Here is an 8,710-nt window from a genome sequence, read left to right on the forward strand (position 1 = left end):
TGAACGCAATGTTCTCTTCTTTATTAAGATACATACACAAAATGTGATAATGTCAGAAAAGGAGAATTATAATAAAGAATATTTGAAAATACGAGCTTGTGAAAAAATGTGAAGCGAAATTAAATCGCACGATGTAGCCAACTAATTTCCCGAGGATAGCAATCTTTGAATGTCCTGTTTCATCCTTACAGTTTGTATAATGATTCAACATACAGCAAGATTTATATGTACATAATTATTTACGCGCCGGTACGATTCAAGAACCGAGAGACACTTTCCATGGCGTTCTGGAGGAGCTTGCGAACCAAGTCGGCAAATTAAGAGTCCGTCGAGACGATTAACTCCGGAAATTTAATCTCGCTGAAAACGAGAGACGATTTCGGAACGGCTCCTTTAATGGTTTCTGTAAAAAAAAGCAAGTGCATCTATTCCATTTAACACTCTAACGAACCGAACATAAGAATATCGTTAATCGATCGAGTTGAAAAGATTAAGTAATCAAAGACAAAAAATGAAGGGAGAATGTGCGAGCAGGTATTAATCGATAAGAAATCGATACTCTATATCTTTAGAGAAATTCGCAAAAATTATTCAATATATACATATATATGTCGTACATTATTTGTCGCGCAGAGAAACTTCAATGTGCGACAGTGTGCTTCTGTAAATGCATTTTTAAATCATCGTTATTATAACTTTGAAAACTATTCCTTCTTATAACGAGTTGCCCCCGGGTTCGCACATTTACCGTGTCATTATTAATACCGTTATTATGAACTTATTAAGATTGCAACAACCTCCTTGCGTTAGGGGACGTCGACGCAGGCACGTCGTAATAAATTGGCATTTCATTCTCCGCGCGATGGACGGCGTTTACGTGGTTACGCAAATTCGGTTGAGTAGATTACAGGAAGGAGAAACGTTGTTGTGTTTTCGTCTTAAAATGTTTCACGAGTTTCACGCGCAACAAATTCGTTATTCATAAATATACGATAGATAATATCTTGCATTTATGCATTTATATGAATAAACAGATTAATTGTGAAATATATTACAATATTTTTCACACGAGCTACGTATTTTGTAATGCCTTTAGCAAAATATCACATTTGCAGTGAATAATATTTGCGAATCTTACTTACGTTTAATGAAACAAACTTTGCTATCGTCACGTTTTAATGAGTTTCCATAACGCAATGTCTTTTAGTAATTTATTAAGAGAGACTACCATATATATTCTGCTTAAAGACACTTTTCATAAAGAAAGAGAAAGTAGTTTTATTTTGCTCGCCGTGAAACGAGATATCTACCGTGAGTCGTTAGTTCTGACATCTGTTACATGGAAGTAACAAGTAAAGTTTTCCTTTACTGTTTGTTTACCTTGTGGAAGCAATTATGTTTAAATGGATATCTGATAAAAGATTTAAAAAAACAGAAGTTGGCGAATTCGAAAATCAAAGCGACACGAAATATCGTCTTTATCAATATATGAGTTTCTTCGACAAGTAAAAAAAAGGGAGAAAAATAATTTTCGATACATATAAAAAGTTTGTCATTTCTAAGTACCGAAGAGATCCAATTACGTACCCGTGATCATGTTTTGCGTATACTTTGAAGCTGTCTTTCGTTCTGCTTTGAAAAATTCATTAACATTATGACCGGCCTGCTAATTTTAGCAAAGTGTCCCGCAAGCCATGAATAATTTAAGCAATGCTGCAACCCAGTACTCCGAGGATGTATTTCATGCGGGCAATGCAGCAAGCTCATTCATCTTGCAGCCACCGTTCCGCCGTTAATACACAGAACTTTTTTCATACTAAACTGCGGCCAGCATTTGCAAATAACAACAGCGGGAGGGAAATGATATTTTTGTCACGTGCTCTTTCGTGATAAATCGTCATTAATGCATGCATTTTATATAATGCTTACATGTGCACTTTTCATTTTCTATTTCTCTTTATATATACACTCGTCAACAAAATTAACGCATATGTATTTTAAGTCAAAATTTCGCATAATTTCAAATAAGCATAACTCCGCTAAAAATAATCGGATTTGAAAAATTTTTTTTTCACTGTCAAGCTTGAAGTCTCTACTTGAAAAACCATTCGTCAGATTTTTAATTTATCCTCCTCCCCCGTACGCTACTGCTTCAAAAGTAAAGACGTGTTTTGTCTCTAAAAAATTGCGTACTTTGACGCACTCCACGGGGTAAAATAAATTTTTTTCGCAAATCTTATCATAACTATCGTAAAATGTGGACTTTTACTACAAATTTAAAAAAAAAGCAAAGTTCGTACGATTTTTTTTCGCGGAGTTATTACATATGAAAGTTACCCATACATTTTTTCCATTTACCGGCAGCATTAATATTACCCGACACGCACCACGAGGTTGCTGGTTGGATTTGACGCATAGTGTGTGTGTGTATGTGTGTGTGTATGCGCCCACGCGTGCGTGCGTGCGTGTAAATTTGGGCTCAAATTCCTTAAACAACAATTAGAGCATGCATTAATATGCGTGAACATATAGAAGAAGTAATCTGAAGACGAGGCGGGAACACACAATTTTGAATGAGAACATTCCTACATTTCCCTCTCCTAACCATACGCCTGCACGCATACGCACGCACGCACGCATACACACACACACACACAGCAGAGAGGGTTTGGAGTCATTAAATGGAAAAAATGTATGGGTAACTTTCATATGTAATAACTCCGCGAAAAAAAATCGTACGAACTTTGCTTTTTTTTTTTAATTTGTAGTAAAAAGTCCACATTTTACGATAGTTATGATAAGATTTGCGAAAAAAATTTATTCCACCCCGTGGAGTGCGTCAAAGTACGCAATTTTTTAGAGACACTAGAACACTACAAAGCGCGCGCTTCGCGCGCGCCATTTATTTCCTTCAACTATACAATATAAGCTGCGGTCGAAAATGTGCTACTAATATGGAACAAAGATAGAATGATGTTTCGAATTATTCGTAGCGCATTCTCGATCCACAGCTTGTACGTTAATTACATATTATAAAACAATTATAATATTTATCTTTTCATCTTTTGGTACCATGCAGACACCAGCGTACAAATTTTTTAAATATGATAAACATAAAATAAGGATGCGCCGACAGGGTCCGCGTCAAAAAAGTATCAATTTCTAATATTTTAAGACGAGCCAAAAATTCATCGATTATACATTTTAATAGTACATTGATTACAAAATCTTTTGGTACCAAGCAGACAACAGCGTACAAACTTTTTCATTTGCTATACATAAATTAAGGATGCGTCGCATAGGGTCAGCGGCATAAATGTATCAATTTCTAATATCTTAAGACGAGCCAAAAATTCATCGATTATACATTTAAATAGTACATTGATTACAGAATCATTTGGTACCAAATAGACACCAGCGTACAAATTTTTTAACTTGATATACATAAAATAATGTTGCGTCGCATAGGGTCAGCGGTAAAAAAGTATCGATTTCTAATATTTTAAGACGAGCCAAAAATTCATCGATTATACATTTTAATAGTACATTGATTACAGAATCTTTTGGTACCATGCAGACACCAGGGTACAAATTTTTTAATACGATAAACATAAAATAAGGATGCGTCGCACAGGGTCCGCATCAAAAAAGTATCGATTTCTAATATTTTAAGTCGAGCCAAAAATTCATCGATTATACATTTTAATAGTACATTGATTACAGAATCTTTTGATACCATGCAGACACCAGCGTACAAATTTTTTAATACGATAAACATAAAATAAGGATGCGTCGCATAGGGTCCGCGTCAAAAAAGTATCAATTTCTAATATTTTAAGACGAGCCAAAAATTCATCGATTATACATTTTAATAGTACATTGATTATAGAATCATTTGGTACCAAACAGACACCAGCGTACAAATTTTTTAACTTGATATACATAAAATAATGTTGCGTCGCATAGGGTCAGCGGTAAAAAAGTATCGATTTCTAATATTTTAAGACGAGCCAAAAATTCATCGATTATACATTTTAATAGTACATTGATTACAGAATCATTTGGTACCAAACAGACACCAGCGTACAAATTTTTTAACTTGATATACATAAAATAAGGTTGCGTCGCATAGGGTCAGCGGTAAAAAGTATCGATTTCCAATATTTTAAGACGAGCCAAAAATTCATCGATTATACATTTTAATAGTACATTGATTACAGAATCTTTCTGTACCATGCAGACACCAGCGTACAAATTTTTTAATATGATAAACATAAAATAAATATGTGTCGCATAGGGTCCGCGTCAAAAAAGTATCAATTTCTAATATTTTAAGACGAGCCAAAAATTCATCGATTATACATTTTAATAGTACATTGATTATAGAATCATTTGGTACCAAACAGACACCAGCGTACAAATTTTTTAACTTGATATACATAAAATAATGTTGCGTCGCATAGGGTCAGCGGTAAAAAAGTATCGATTTCTAATATTTTAAGACGAGCCAAAAATTCATCGATTATACATTTTAATAGTACATTTATTACAGAATCTTTTGGTACCATGCAGACACCAGGGTACAAATTTTTTAATACGATAAACATAAAATAAGGATGCGTCGCACAGGGTCCGCATCAAAAAAGTATCGATTTCTAATATTTTAAGTCGAGCCAAAAATTCATCGATTATACATTTTAATAGTACATTGATTACAGAATCTTTTGATACCATGCAGACACCAGCGTACAAATTTTTTAATACGATAAACATAAAATAAGGATGCGTCGCACAGGGTCCGCGTCAAAAAAGTATCAATTTCTAATATTTTAAGACGAGCCAAAAATTCATCGATTATACATTTTAATAGTACATTGATTATAGAATCATTTGGTACCAAACAGACACCAGCGTACAAATTTTTTAACTTGATATACATAAAATAAGGTTGCGTCGCATAGGGTCAGCGGTAAAAAGTATCGATTTCCAATATTTTAAGACGAGCCAAAAATTCATCGATTATACATTTTAATAGTACATTGATTATAGAATCATTTGGTACCAAACAGACACCAGCGTACAAATTTTTTAACTTGATATACATAAAATAATGTTGCGTCGCATAGGGTCAGCGGTAAAAAAGTATCGATTTCTAATATTTTAAGACGAGCCAAAAATTCATCGATTATACATTTTAATAGTACATTGATTACAGAATCATTTGGTACCAAACAGACAGCAGCGTACAAATTTTTTAACTTGATATACATAAAATAATGTTGCGTCGCATAGGGTCAGCGGTAAAAAAGTATCGATTTCTAATATTTTAAGACGAGCCAAAAATTCATCGATTATACATTTTAATAGTACATTGATTACAGAATCATTTGGTACCAAACAGACACCAGCGTACAAATTTTTTAATACGATAAACAAAATAAGGATGCGTCGCACAGGGTCCGCGTCAAAAAAGTATCAATTTCTAATATTTTAAGACGAGCCAAAAATTCATCGATTATACATTTTAATAGTACATTGATTACAGAATCATTTGGTACCAAACAGACAGCAGCGTACAAATTTTTTAACTTGATATACATAAAATAATGTTGCGTCGCATAGGGTCAGCGGTAAAAAAGTATCGATTTCTAATATTTTAAGACGAGCCAAAAATTCATCGATTATACATTTTAATAGTACATTGATTACAGAATCATTTGGTACCAAACAGACACCAGCGTACAAATTTTTTAATACGATAAACATAAAATAAGGATGCGTCGCACAGGGTCCGCGTCAAAAAAGTATCAATTTCTAATATTTTAAGACGAGCCAAAAATTCATCGATTATACATTTTAATAGTACATTGATTATAGAATCATTTGGTACCAAACAGACACCGGCGTACAAATTTTTTAACTTGATATACATAAAATAAGGTTGCGTCGCATAGGGTCAGCGGTAAAAAGTATCGATTTCCAATATTTTAAGACAAGCCAAAAATTCATCGATTATACATTTTAATAGTACATTGATTGCAGAATCTTTTGGTACCATGCAGACACCAGCGTACAAATTTTTTAATACGATAAACATAAAATAAGGATGCGTCGCACAGGGTCCGCGTCAAAAAAGTATCAATTTCTAATATTTTAAGACGAGCCAAAAATTCATCGATTATACATTTTAATAGTACATTGATTACAGAATCTTTTGGTACCATGCAGACACCAGCGTACAAATTTTTTAATACGATAAACATAAAATAAGAATGCGTCGCACAGGGTCAGCGGTAAAAAAGTATCGATTTCTAATATTTTAAGACGAGCCAAAAATTCATCGATTATACATTTTAATAGTACATTGATTACAGAATCATTTGGTACCAAACAGACACCAGCGTACAAATTTTTTAACTTGATATACATAAAATAATGTTGCGTCGCATAGGGTCAGCGGTAAAAAAGTATCGATTTCTAATATTTTAAGACGAGCCAAAAATTCATCGATTATACATTTTAATAGTACATTGATTACAGAATCATTTGGTACCAAACAGACACCAGCGTACAAATTTTTTAATACGATAAACATAAAATAAGGATGCGTCGCACAGGGTCCGCGTCAAAAGAGTATCGATTTCTAATATTTTAAGACGAGCCAAAAATTCATCGATTATACATTTTAATAGTACATTGATTACAGAATCATTTGGTACCAAACAGACACCAGCGTACAAATTTTTTAACTTGATATACATAAAATAAGGTTGCGTCGCATAGGGTCAGCGGTAAAAAGTATCGATTTCCAATATTTTAAGACAAGCCAAAAATTCATCGATTATACATTTTAATAGTACATTGATTGCAGAATCTTTTGGTACCATGCAGACATCAGCGTACAAATTTTTTAATACGATAAACATAAAATAAGGATGCGTCGCACAGGGTCCGCGTCAAAAAAGTATCAATTTCTAATATTTTAAGACGAGCCAAAAATTCATCGATTATACATTTTAATAGTACATTGATTACAGAATTATTTGGTACTAAGCAGACACCAGCGTACAAATTTTTTAACTTGATATACATAAAATAATGTTGCGTCGCATAGGGTCCGCGTCAAAAAAGTATCAATTTCTAATATTTTAAGACGAGCCAAAAATTCATCGATTATACATTTTAATAGTACATTGATTATAGAATCATTTGGTACCAAACAGACACCAGCGTACAAATTTTTTAACTTGATATACGTAAAATAAGGTTGCGTCGCATAGGGTCCGCGTCAAAAAAATATCGATTTCTAATATTTTAAGACGAGCCAAAAATTCATCGATTATACATTTTAATAATACATTGATTACAGAATCTTTTGGTACCATGCAGACACCAGCGTACAAATTTTTTAATATGGTAAACATAAAATAAGGATGCGTCGCACAGGGTCCGCGTCAAAAAAGTATCAAATTCTAATATTTTAAGACGAGCCAAAAATTCATCGATTATACATTTTAATAGTACATTGATTACAGAATCTTATGGTACCATGCAGACATCAGCGTACAAATTTTTTAATACGATAAACATAAAATAAGGATGCGTCGCACAGGGTCCGCGTCAAAAGAGTATCGATTTCTAATATTTTAAGACGAGCCAAAAATTCATCGATTATACATTTTAATAGTACATTGATTATAGAATTATTTCCTACCAAACAGACACCAGCGTACAAATTTTTTAACTTGATATACATAAAATAATGTTGCGTCGCATAGGGTCAGCGGTAAAAAAGTATCGATTTCTAATATTTTAAGACGAGCCAAAAATTCATCGATTATACATTTTAATAGTACATTGATTACAGAATCATTTGGTACCAAACAGACAGCAGCGTACAAATTTTTTAACTTGATATACATAAAATAATGTTGCGTCGCATAGGGTCAGCGGTAAAAAAGTATCGATTTCTAATATTTTAAGACGAGCCAAAAATTCATCGATTATACATTTTAATAGTACATTGATTACAGAATCATTTGGTACCAAACAGACACCAGCGTACAAATTTTTTAATACGATAAACATAAAATAAGGATGCGTCGCACAGGGTCCGCGTCAAAAAAGTATCGATTTCTAATATTTTAAGACGAGCCAAAAATTCATCGATTATACATTTTAATAGTACATTGATTGCAGAATCATTTCGTACCAAACAGACACCTGCGTACAAATTTTTTAACTTGATATACATAAAATAAGGTTGCGTCGCATAGGGTCAGCGGTAAAAAGTATCGATTTCCAATATTTTAAGACGAGCCAAAAATTCATCGATTATACATTTTAATAGTACATTGATTGCAGAATCTTTTGGTACCATGCAGACACCAGCGTACAAATTTTTTAATACGATAAACATAAAATAAGGATGCGTCGCACAGGGTCCGCATCAAAAAAGTATCAATTTCTAATATTTTAAGACGAGCCAAAAATTCATCGATTATACATTTTAATAGTACATTGATTGCAGAATCTTTTGGTACCATGCAGACACCAGCGTACAAATGTTTTAACTTGATATACATAGAATAAGATTGCGTCGCATAGGGTCAACTGTAAAAAAGTATCGATTTCTAATATTTTTAGGCGAGCCAAAAATTCATCGTATATATATTTCAATAGTGTATTGTTTGCAGATTATCTTTGTACC

This window comes from Prenolepis imparis, unplaced genomic scaffold, assembly GCF_030444845.1.
Source record: "Prenolepis imparis isolate NDT839.2.m4 unplaced genomic scaffold, iyPreImpa1.0 SCAF_4, whole genome shotgun sequence".
Lineage (NCBI taxonomy): Eukaryota > Metazoa > Arthropoda > Insecta > Hymenoptera > Formicidae > Prenolepis > Prenolepis imparis.